Source organism: Stenella coeruleoalba, assembly GCF_951394435.1.
Source record: "Stenella coeruleoalba genome assembly, chromosome: 11".
NCBI lineage: Eukaryota > Metazoa > Chordata > Mammalia > Artiodactyla > Delphinidae > Stenella > Stenella coeruleoalba.
This window is the reverse complement of record NC_137157.1, coordinates 35,495,035-35,508,047: the sequence shown is the minus strand read 5'-3', so window position 1 is coordinate 35,508,047 and position 13,013 is coordinate 35,495,035. Positions and strand designations below refer to the sequence as shown.

The following is a 13,013-nucleotide window of genomic DNA, read 5'->3' as shown; positions in this document are numbered from 1 at the left end:
GGAGAAAATATTTGCAAATTAAGTGACCAACAAGGGATTAATCTCTAAAATATTCAAACAGCTCATGCAGCTCAATATCAAAAAAACAAACAATCCAGTCAAAAAACGGGTAGACGATCTAAATAGACATTTCTCCAAAGAAGACATGCAGATGGCCAAAAAGCACATGAAAAGATGCTCAACATCACTAATTATTATAGAAATGCAAATCGAAACTATAATGAGGTATAACCTCACACTGGTCAGAATGGCGATCAACAAAAAATCTAGACAATAAAAGCTGGAGAGGGTGTGGAGAAAAGGGAACCCTCCTACACTGTTGGTGGGAATGTAAATTGGTGCAGCCACTATGGAAAACAGTATGGAGGTTCCTTAAAAAACTAAAAATAGAGCTCCATATGATCCAGCAATCCCACTCCTCAGTATATATATGGAGAAAAACATAATTCGAAAAGATACATGTACCTCAATGTCCATTGCAGCTCTATTTACAATAGCCAGGACATGGAAGCAACCTAAGTGTCCATCGACAGAGAAATGGATATAGTACATATATGCAATGGAATATTACTCAGCCATAAAAAAGAATGAAATAATGCCATTTGCAGTGACATGGATGGACCTAAAGATTGTCATACTGAGTGAATTTGGTCAGACAGAGAAAGACAAGTATCATATGATATAGCTTATATGTGGAATCTAAAAATATGAACCTATTGACAAAACAGCAATTGAGTCACAAATGTAGAAAACAAACTATGGTTACCAAAGGGGAAGTGGGGGGAGGGATAAATTGGGAGATTGGGATTGACATATACATACTACTATATATAAAATAGATAACTAATAAGAACCTACTGTATAGCACAGGGAACTCTACTCAATACTCTGTAATGACCTATAATGGGAATAGAATCTAAAAAAGAGTGGATATATGTATAACTGATTCACTTTGCTGTATAGCAGAAACTAACACAACACTGTAAACCAACTCTACTTCAATAAAAATTAATTTAAAAGTGTCTTTATCACAAGAAAAATAATTGTAACTATGTATGGGGACAAATGTCAACTAGATTTATTGCAGGGATCATTTTGAAGCTTATACAAATATCAAATCCTTATGTCATACACCTGAAACTAATATAATGGTTTATGTCAATTATACCTCAATAATAAAAATATTTGAAAAGTTAAAAATTAGAAAATTTTTTTTTAAATTTATAAGCCAGTTATTAACTGTTAGTGGCTTGACATTAGCCATGGTGGGAGGTTTATGCCTCAAAAATCAGCAAACACTATATATTAGGAATTTTTTCCCCCAGAAAGCTAGCCTACCAGTACACCATGACCCATTCTCTTCCTTTTAAATATACATACAGACATATATGTACGTATACATATATATGTGTGTGTGTATATATATATCACCTTATTTCTTGTAAGCAATAGCCATTGAATAATCTGATCATTCTCCTTTCCACAGAGACAGTTATTCGGTAAATTGCCATAGGTCTCTCTGGGGAAATGTGAAAGTGATCAGTATTGCCTAAACTTGCTGGGTGTTGTAGGATTTTTCCTCAAGAGAACACAGCCACCGCTTTGATTGGCTCTAAGATTGAGAACTGAGACAACTGTAAAGACTAGGGGAGGGTTTCACTATTTTCCATTGTAGTAAACTATATCATCTCTCTGTTCTTCATTGTTGATATTTTTTGTATTTTAAAAATTATTACATAGTTTTAAAAATTAAAAAAAAGTTGCAAGGATAGTACAAAGCTCTCTTATTTGCCTTTTACTCAGATTCACCAATTGTTTATATTTTGCTCTCACTGCATTTTTTTTCTCTCTCCATGTGTGTGTGAAATTTTGTCTGAATTATCTAAGTTGGAGATAAAACATTTACATTAAAGTGGGTGCATTAAGTGTTTATTTCTTAAGAACAAGGACATTCTCTTAATAGCGATAGCACAACTATCAAAATAAAAATTGACAGTAATATAATTCTGCTATTAAATCGACACCATATGCAGATTCCATCTCCATAATGTGGTCTCAATAATGTTTTTCATATATAGCTGTTATATCTTCCAGTCCAGGATCTAATGCAAGAACATACACTGCCTTTAGTATCCTTTCTCCTTAGTCTCCATTACTGTGAAAGAGTTCCACAGGCTTTGTCATTTTTGAATTTGACTTTTGTGAAAAGTAGGGGGCAATTATTTTGTAGAATGTCCTTCAATCTGGATTTTTCTAATATTTCCTCATGATTAGACTTAGATTATGTATTTGAGACATGAATATGACAGAAGAGGGGTGGAATATTTCTCATGACATTATATCAGGAAATGCATGGTATTAATTTGCTCCAGTATAGTAAATTTGATCATGTGGTTAAGGTGGCATCTGCCTATAAGCGTTTCTCCACTATAAAATTCCACTTTCCTCCTTTGTTCTTAGGTAATGTGGGAGAGATATATACTTTGATTTTATGCAATTATTCTATCCTTCATTTAACTTTTACCCTCTTGTTTAAGTATCCACTGATTATTTTCTCACAGCATCAACTTTTTCTATACTTTTTATTTGGCATTCAACCTCAGTAAAAGAAACACATCCATGCATGCATGTAAGTCGGTATGGACTTATGGACCATTGTTTCTTGAATGAGTTAAAATCTATTGTTATTATTTTTTGATGTTCCTAGAGTGACCAGTATGAGTCCCTCAAGATAATCCCTGTGTCCTTTTGACATGTCCCATCATTCTTAGAGCATTTTCTTATTTTCTAGCATGACAAAATATTCCAGTCTCATGTACCTTCCCTTTCTCAGCCCTAAAATCAGTCTTTTCTTCTAAGGAGCCTAGGGTTCCTTTTAGTGGAGAATTGTATTTAGAAAAAAATATTTGACCTGTAGATGTTCTTATTGTTATATAATTTCTTATAGACCTTTTCAACAGACAGAGCAAGGAAAAAAAAAGTTACCCAACCCCTGCCCCAGATATGGTATTTCCTTAGTTAGGCCACGCTGAGACTTGCCCCCAGTTATTGCTCTAGAAACAAGGAAAGGTAAGGTTTTAAGAATGACAAGCATCATCTTTCAAGGTGCCTGCCTTAGTTGAGGACCTTGCATATACTTAATTTTGAACAAATCAGGTTCTTTGTTGTAGTAGGCTAATTTAAAAAAAAAGCTGCAATGGGTTCATAATGACCTAAAGAATTTAAAATTGACTATTTTTCTCTCTGGAATAAGAGGCTCTAAAAGATATTTTCTACCAGTATTTGAAATCAGAATTTCACAATTGTTAGAAATGACACAAATGACCCTGAAAATTATCTTATTTTACAAATAAGTATACTAAGACAAAAAAGTTATTTGTTTACAATCTTGGGACTATGAGTAGTAGAATCCAAAGCAGATAACTTTGTTTGGCCTCATGGTTATTTGTTTAGTATATTTTCTCTTCATAGCGGCCGTTGTATGTTACATACTGAATGAGTGCATGACTGTTTCAGAGAAACATTATTTTCTTTGTACATAAAACAAACATAACCTTTTCTGCTCCAAATATTAAGTGTTTGATTGTAAAGTCACATATCCTAACTCTGGGTGGAATTTGATGTCTATATGACACACATCATCTGGTTACGAAAGGAAAATGCAGTTGGCAAGTAGATTGCTGGTTCATGGCTATATAGATATAAATATTATGAATGAGGTAGTTTTATTTTGGGGTTATTTTGGTGTCCTACATGTTTGCTGCTTTCAATCTGCACTGCATTTTAATGTCATCAGGCAGTCTTCTACCTCCTCTCCAGAAAAATTGATGGCAATATATTTGTAGTGAAACCTCCAGAGCCAATTTTATTCTTCACACCCACATGTTCTCTTTCCATAGTTATTCTATAAATCGTTGTTTTCCTTATTTAGAGCGCTCTGACACCACGCTTCAGTGACTTCTTTAGCTTTCTTTCTGCTTGGTAATAGTTTTTGCCAGTGGCTCTCTAAGGACCATGAGAGTATCTGGGAAATGTAACGTCTATGGAGCAGCACAAACTTTGCTTTATAAATAAAGATTTCTAGTAGCAGAGTTAATTGACTCAAATATCAGACCTGGGCTGTATATTTAAAAATAAAGCCCATATATATATATAGGCTTTATTTTTAAATATATATATATATACACATACATATTCACATATATATATATATATATATATATATATGAATGTGGAATGATGTTTAGGGTAGGGTCAGTGTATATAGTGAGTTCAAGCTTGTAAAGAATCTGTATTTTACACACACTATATAAGGGTGTAATTACTTCACCCAGACTTTGAATGTTAGGGATGTAAGCTGATATCATAGAATAATAAATGGGATACTTCTTGTTCCTTCTTAATAGACAGGTGGGGCCCCAGCTGAAAACAGAGGCTTTCTAAAGAGACCAACAAACAACTGGAGACATAACTACTTTTTAGGATTTGTTAAGAGGCTGTACAATGAACCCTGCCACACTCAACTATTAGCCAAACACCATCCCCTCCCTTACTCTGACTGTTCCTTGCCAGTTGCAGAGAAAAGGAGGAATGAAAGTATAGATTGTATTCCTGCTCCTACTTCAAACTCCTTAAGCCATGAGTCTTGCCTAAGGTGGAGAACAGAATAGTGTGTATTTGTGTGTGGTAAATTGGAAACATGTCCTTTTTTTATTGAAATATAGTTGATTTACAATGATGTGTTAATTTCTGCTATATAGTGAAGTGACTCAGTTATACATATTCATACATTCTTTTACATTCTTTTCCATTATGGTTTATCACAGGATATTGAATATAGTTCCCTGTGCTATACAGTAGGACCTTGCTGTATATCCACATGTCCTTTTACCACTAAATCCTTCCACTTTTATGCCTTAAGAATAAAAACATTCCCTTACATAATGATTGAATAATTATCAAGATCAGGATATTTAACATTTTACATAATTCTCTAATACACAGTGTGTATGCATGTGTGTGTGTATACACACATATATATGTCACTATCTTGTGAAATACCTCAACATGAATTTGTCTGATGTTTATGATCAGTTTCAGCTATTACATTTTTGTCGGGAATATCACAGAAGGGCTATTGTGTCCTACTCAAGGCATCATGTAAAAGGCATGTGATATTAATTTAATCATATGGTTAAAGGTTATCTGCAAAGTTTATCTACTATGAAGTCACTATATTTCCTTTTCCCCTTCATAATTATTAAGTACTTTGTGAGGAGATACTTTGAAACTATGTAAATACCATTTTTCTTAGCAAAATTATACTCAATCATTTTAGCATTCATTGATTTTCTAATTCCATCATTTCTATTGTTTTTTAATTTGTAGGAATGAATATATTTACTTCAAGCATACTAGTTAACAACCGTTTACAAATTTGGGGAAAAAAATCAGTTCTAATCTTTCATTTAACAAACAACTCTTACTTACTGAGCCCTACTGTATACAGAGTGCTGAAATGAACCAACTAACTGCTGATGAGACCATTTTTAATTCATGTATCTATTTAACAAATTTTATTTTATGTGTCAGGCACTGTACTTTAGGCACTGGGAATCCAATGGTGAATAAAAAACAGACATGATTCTGTCCTTTGGAGTTTACTGTCTACTGAAGGAAACAGTTACTAAAGGAACGGTCATAGACATAAATATAGAGCTACTTTTAAGTGAGAATGATACAGTACAGATGCCTGGTGCTAGGAGGGTAAAATGGTAGAGGGACTGACTTTGTATTGGCAAGAATCCTTCCCTGCTGAAAGGATGACTGACCTGAAATGTGAAGGATAAGGGGCATTAACTCTGGGTAGAAGGGGAAAGAGTATTTCAGGCAGGTGCAAAGGCCCTGGAGTTGGAGTGAGTGTAGTGCTTTCGGAGAATTGAAAGGACAATGTTTTTTGACCTAGAGGACAAAGGCAAGTGGATGTGTGTGATAAACCTCTAAATTCCTTCTCTTGTAATACTTCAAGCTGCCTTTTATTTAGTTTTGCTTTCATTTGTCCATTTATTCATTCTTTGATTCATTCAGGCATTCAACAAATGATTATTCCATGTCATTATTCTGTGGCAGGTACTGTGTTAGGTACAGATACAACAATGAGTAAGTCCACAGACCCTGGCCCCAAAGATCTCACAGGAAAAGAGAAAAGGATGCCCAGGTGCTATGGGATCACAGAGGAAGAACATTCATCTTGGTTTCCCATCACCCATCCCTCCATTTATGCCCTTGTGATTTGTTACTCATCATTTAAAGCCCAGCTCAATAGCCCTGCAATGCCTTCTCTGACATGCTTGGTAACCACTTTGTCTCCCGCTGCCAATGGCTAACTGCTTCTATGCAACTTTGTACATAAAAATAATTGCTGCTGTTTATTGAACATCTCTGTGCCAGGGATTTAGTTCTTAGTCTAGTATAGGCAACCCTACACGATAATTAAAATAATGCCAGCTTCACAGATAAAGAAACACACAGATTAAGAAACTCACTCCTTTTTCTGTGTTTTCTACCTTTTGAGTAGTACTCTCTGTCCATCCAGCTGTCCAAACCAGAAAACCAGAACACCTTTCCCTCTACCCTTCATCTAGTCAGATGCCAAGTCCTGTAAATTCCAGCTGCCTAACAGCCATAAATCTGTCCCCATCTACCCATTCACACTGCCACTAGTTCAACTTGGGCCATTATCGTCTCAGCAATATTCCTGCAGTAGCTTCTTTGCGAATCTTCTGTGCTTCACGTTGACATGAATATGATCATTCTAAAGTACAGATCTGATCATGCCAATGTACTGCCTAAAGTACTTGAGTGGGTCTCCATGACTCTTAAAGGAAAAAAAAATCCAAGACCCTTAACTCAGCCTGTAGGACCCTTTAGGCTACTACCTACTTCTTTACCTTCATTTCATCCAGTCAGACTTCACAGTCTACCCTGGAAGCCTCAATGAGCTTCTCGAGGTTTCCTGCCTTGCCAAATATTCTTTTGCCTCTAGCCCATCACTTCCTCTGTTATTTGTGAACAGTCTACTTCAAGGAACGACCCTTCCTTCCTGTCTGCATGGCTTCATGGATTCTTGTTTTATTCAATGGGTTTTAGTTCCTTACTGCTATTTACATATTTTGATGTTCAAAATATCCTAGATTGTCCAATTTAAATGCCTTAAAGCTAGCATTTATATACTTTTCATATGTTCCCATCATTATTTAGACATTGTATTCACTTATGGCATAATAAAGTGTTCCAGGAAAGATTCACTTTTCCTGTACTTAGATTGAGTCTATTTTCCAAGAGCCCTGTTTCCCTTTATTGGAAAATGACTGTTGGAAACCAAGATCTGGGTTCTGAATAAGCCCACTGTTATTGGTATGTCACTGTTTTATACCCTCTCAGTGGACAAGCTGAGGAAAATTCTTCAATAATGTTCTCCCTGATTCCTCTTTTTTTTTTTTTTGCGGTACGCAGGCCTCTCACTGTTGTGGCCTCTCCCGTTGTGGAGCACAGGCTTCGGACGCACAGGCTCAGCGGCCATGGCTCACGGGCCCAGCCGCTCCGTGGCATGTGGGATCCTCCCGGACCGGGGAACGAACCCGTGTCCCCTGCATCGGCAGGCGGACTCTCAACCACTGCGCCGCCAAGGAAGCCCTGACTCCTCTTATTTTTAATGGGTTTACTTATTTGCTCAAACCTATATGATATACAAAAAGTAGTTTGAGAATTGATAACCCATGCCATTGTTAAAAACAAACACTAATTTAAAAACTGTTTGCAGTTTTTTTATAACAAAATTTACATATAGTGAAATGTTCAAATTTTAATTGTATACTTTTTTAAAGGTTTTGACAAATGCATACACTGATGTAACCCACATTTCTATCAAGACATAGAATATTTCCATACTCTATAAGGTTCCCTTCAGCCTCTTCCCAGAGGAAATAAATCAGAAATAATATTAGAATTTTAATTTTAATTAGAATTTTAATGCATTTTAATAACTAGAGTAATTGAAAAAATATGAGATTTTTTCCAAAGATATAATTTACAGATAAGAAAGTGTTTTTTGTTCATTTGTTTGGTAGCACATGATTAACAATTTATTGGAAAATATTTTGTTTACTACATTACTGGAGAATATGCCATTACACAAGTTTTAACTTCAATAACTAATTTTCTTTCTTTACAGATGAAACTACTGAAGCTAAGAGAGAATCTAGGCTTATCCCAGTTTACAAAGTTGCTTTGTACTATCTATAGGATTAAAAGTTATATATTTCCACATATAACTTGAAAACTGTTTTTGTATCCTTCTCAAACAGAAGTCTAGTTCAACTCCAGTTTTAAAAAACAAAACAGAATGCAGGTCATCAGTTCAACCTTATGACTTTCTAACAAGCTCCAACAAGATCTCATTCATAACATACCACTGGACACAAAGAGTAAGATAAAAACTTGCAGCACAAAAAGCCCAGATTGACAGATGATTTAATGAGAGAATCTGAAAGAAATTGACATACATTATAAAGCAGATTAGATTTGTTAACAATAAAATCTGCTTATGCTACAACACAAGATGAAGCTTGGGTTTGCTTCATGAAACAGAATGTGGTAGGTGTTGCCAATTGATTACCAATTCTTCACTCCCTCTCTATAATAGAATTAATTGATGCATGTTCCTATTTGACTTTGCAGTAGGTTGCTCTCACTAGAATGGGCAAAGTATCTTTTTCTGCTCCATTTATTTTGAACTTGACCATGTAACGTGCCTTGGCCAATGAAACGTGGACAGTTATGACAGTGTACCACTTTTAAACCAAGATATTATGAAGTATACTGTTTCTACTTGTTCCTTTTACACTTCTATCAGTCCCCATGAGAGAGACATGTCCTAGAAACAAGGATGGTGGGAGACACATGGAACAGACCTGAAGCAGCACCACCCAGCTGACCAATGAACCAAGAAGTAAGCAAATTACATGTTACTTTAAACCACTGAGATACTGAGGTTGTTTGTTTCATAGCAAAAACAGATTAATGTACAGAGATTGCCTGGAAAAAATGCACATGGTTGGGAGTCAATTTCTAACTCAGGAACACAAAGTATTTCTTTCTATTCCTCAACAACTGTTTGGTGATGATGGTGCCCCCTCTACACTGTTCTTTTCAGCTCTCATGCAGAGTCTTCAAATTAAAAAAAATAACAATAAAACAAAAAACAGAAAAACTTCTTGGTTTGAAGTGGCAATTGCTAAGTGATAGGATGGACCCCTGGGTAGTTCAGTTGTAGATCTGAAAAAGGACCACCACACAAATGTAGACTGAGATCAAGAAAAATTTCTCCATTCTTTCTGTTGGCAAACACTGAGTCTCGACTGATGATGAGTAAGAAGAAAAGCAACACAAAACAACATAGGGCCCATGAGCAAAAAGTGCCATGGGTATGAGGAAAGATATTGGACAAAGCACTCAGTAATCTAAAAGCAAAAAAAATCCTCAGAATATAATCTACTGCTGAATAGAAAATAATTTCTATTTGATGAACTGCATAGTATAAAAAAATACAGAAAAAATAGGAAAGGAGAAGAAGAAATTCACAAGCAGGAAGGAGGGTAATAAAAGAAATAACACTACAGAATTAGATAAAAAGACAACAAAAAGATACCTATATCTATATATTTAGATAAACAGCAAAGTAAAAATTAGAATAAATAATATTTAGTGCTATGATGGTATTGATATTTTTTGAAAGCATGTGCCTCAATTTAAAGTTTTCATATTATTGAATATTTTGTTTCCAATTTTTGAAATTATAAGGATTTTATTTAAAGTATATTAATATTTATATTTTAGATGATCATTTATTCTTTATGAAGTTAAAAAATATTTTGGATATTTTTAGATGGCTATAACCTTTTATATGTATAACTCTGGAAAACAGTATTATAATAGCACCCTTGAAGCTCTTTCATCTAATGATAAATAAGGTTTTGATTAACTTTTTGATGAATAAAATATTTTTATTCTGATTATTTCCTAAGATTATATTCCAGAAATTGGATATTTTGGCCAAAGTTTCTTAAGTTTAGAGATGCTATTTGACTTCAGAAAGTTTACTCATGTTCCTCATAATATCCTGCCTCCCTCTCAGATACTGACAAATTACTCTTTGCAATGGTTCTGCTAATTTCCATTCCCATACACAATGCAATTTGTTAGGCTTTAGCCAGCACTGAGAATTTTAACTGTTTAAATTCTAGGAATTTGATAGGATTATAGTAATGCAGGGACCTTTTCTGGAACTCTTGAGAATGAGAAGCTTGCTTTCTTATACTGTGGAGCAAGGAGGCCATATAAGCATATAGTACCCAGGATCCCCTATGGGGGGCAAAATAAATCTAGCACAGAGAAGAGACATGTTTGAGGAAAATCTAAATTCTGATGATGTCACCTGAATTCTAGTATTTTCATATTACTTTGAACAGTACCTTGGATTATTTTATTTATATGTCAGTGAATTCCTTTGGTTTTTTTTTTGGTGTTTAAAATGGTTTGAGTTGGACTTCTGTAGTGTACAACAGAATAATGTATCCTAACACATAGGCAAATTGTTATTATTTTTGTATATTCAATTTGAATATTTTTTCAACTTGTGATAACACTGTCAGTTATGCTAAGTATGCTCTACTATACATTTGCAGTCTAAGCTTTTCAGAGTTTTGATCACAGATAGCCTTTTTTGTTTTTCTTTGTTTTGTTTTGTTTGTTTGTTTGTTTTTGCAGTACACAGGCCTCTCACTGTTGTGGCCTCTCCTGTTGTGGAGCACAGGCTCCGGATGCGCAGGCTCAGCAGCCATGGCTCACGGGCCCAGCCGCTCCGCGGCATGTGGGATCTTCCCAGGCTGGGACATGAACCCGCATCCCCTGCATCGGCAGGCGGACTCTCAACCACTGCGCCACCAGGGAAGCCCACAGATAGCCTTTTAAAACCTCTTGAATGTGACTGGTTCAAGATGGCGGAGTAGAAGGAGGTGCTGTCACTCCCTCTTGCGAGAACACTGGAATCACAACTAACTGCTGAACAATCACTGACAAGAAAACACTGGAACTCACCAAAAACGATATCCCACATCCAAAGACAAAGGAGAAGCCACAATGAGATGGTAGGAGGGGTGCAATCACAATAAAATCAAATCCCATAATTGCTGGGTGGGTGACTCAAAAACTGGAGAACACTTATGCCACAGAAGTCCACCCACTGGAGTGAAGGTTCTGAGCCCCACGTCAGGCTTCCAAACCTGGCGGTCTGGCAATGGGAGAAGGAATTCCTAGAGAATCAGACTTTGAAGCCTAGTGGGATTTGATTGCAGGACTTTAACAGGACTGGGGGAAACAGAGAGTCCACTCTTGGAGGACTCACACAAAGCACTGTGCACATAGGGACCCAGGGGAAGGAGCAGTGACCCCATAGAGACTGAACCAGACCTACCTGCTAGTGTTGGAGGGTCTCCTGCAGAGATGGGGGATGGCTCTGTCTCACCATGAGGACAAGTACACTGGCAGCAGAAGTTCTGGGAAGTACTCCTTGGCCTGAGCCCTCCCAGAGTCTGCCATTAGCCCCACCAAAGAGCCTGGGTAAGCTCCAGTGTTGGGTTGCCTCAGGCCAAATGACCAACAGGGAGAGGAGCCAGCCCCACCCATCAGCAGACAAGCAGATTAAATTACTGAGCTCTGCTCACCAGAGCAACAGCCAACTCTACCCACCACCAGTCCCTCCCATCAGGAAACTTCCACAAGCCTCTTAGATAGCCTCATCCACCAGAGGGCAGACAACAGAAGCAAGAAGAACTACAGTCCTGAAGCCTGTGGAACAAAAACCACATTCACAGAAAGATAGACAGATGAAAAGGCCAAGGGCTATGTACCAGATGAAGGAACAAGATAAAATCCCAGAAAAACAACTAAATGAAGTGGAGATAGGCAAACTTCCAGAAAAAGAATTCAGAATAATGATAGTGAAGGTGATCCAGGACCTCGGAAAAAGAATGGAGGCAAAGATCAAGAAGATGCAAGAAATGTTTAACAAAGATCAGGAAGAATTAAAGAACAGACAGAGATGAACAATACAATAACTGAAATGAAAACTACACTAGAGGGAATCAGTAGCAGAATAACTGAGGCAGAAGAATGGATAAGTGACCTGGAAGACAGAAATGGTGGAATTCACTGCCATGGAACAGAATAAAGAAAAAAGAGTGAAAAGAAATGAAGACAGCGTAAGAGACTGCTGGGACAACATTAAACACAACAACATTCTCATTATAGGGATCGCAGAAGCAGAAGAGAGAGAGAAAGGACCCGAGAAAATATTTGAAGGGATTACAGTCAAAAACGTCCCTAAGATGGGAAAGGAAATAGCCACCCAAGTCCAGGAAGCACAGAGAGCCCCATACAGGATAAACACAAGGAGAAACACTCCGAGACACATAGTAATCAAATTGGCAAAAATTAAAGACAAAGAAAAATTATTGAAAGCAGCAAGGGAAAAATGAGAAATAACATACAAGGGAATTCCCATAAGGTTAACAGCTGATTTCTCAACAGAAACTCTACAAGCCAGGAGGGAGTGGCATGATCTACTTAAAGTGATGAAAGGGAAGAACCTACAACCAAGATTACTCTACCCAGCAAGGATCTCATTCAGATTCGATGGAGAAATCAAAAGTTTTACAGACAAGCAAAAGCTAAAAGAATCCAGCACCACCAAACCAGCTCTACAACAAATGCTAAAGGAACTTCTCTAAGTGGGAAACACAAGAGAAGAAAAGGACCTACAAAAACAAACCCAAAACAATTAAGAAAATGGTAATAGGAACATACATATCCATAATTACCTTAAACGTGAATGGATTAAATGCTCCAACCAAAAGACACAGGCTTGCTGAATGGATACAAAAACAAGACACATA

The 13,013-nt window shown here is 36.5% G+C and overlaps 1 protein-coding gene across 2 annotated transcripts in view; it reads left to right on the top strand.

Annotated features, from left to right (window-relative positions):
- The window catches only part of TMTC2 (transmembrane O-mannosyltransferase targeting cadherins 2), an 859,721-nt gene extending 846,909 nt beyond the window's left edge, over positions 1–12,812 (top strand). The window contains exons 17-19 of one of the 2 annotated variants that reach the window (XR_013830420.1): positions 8,234–8,655; positions 8,915–9,010; positions 10,828–12,812. The gene's annotated coding sequence lies outside the window, so the exon portion shown is untranslated. Of the gene's footprint in view, positions 1–7,515; positions 7,673–8,233; positions 8,656–8,914; positions 9,011–10,827 lie in introns of those variants that run through there. The other variant, XR_013830421.1, reaches the window with a different exon arrangement.
- The last annotated feature ends 201 nt before the right edge of the window (positions 12,813–13,013 follow it).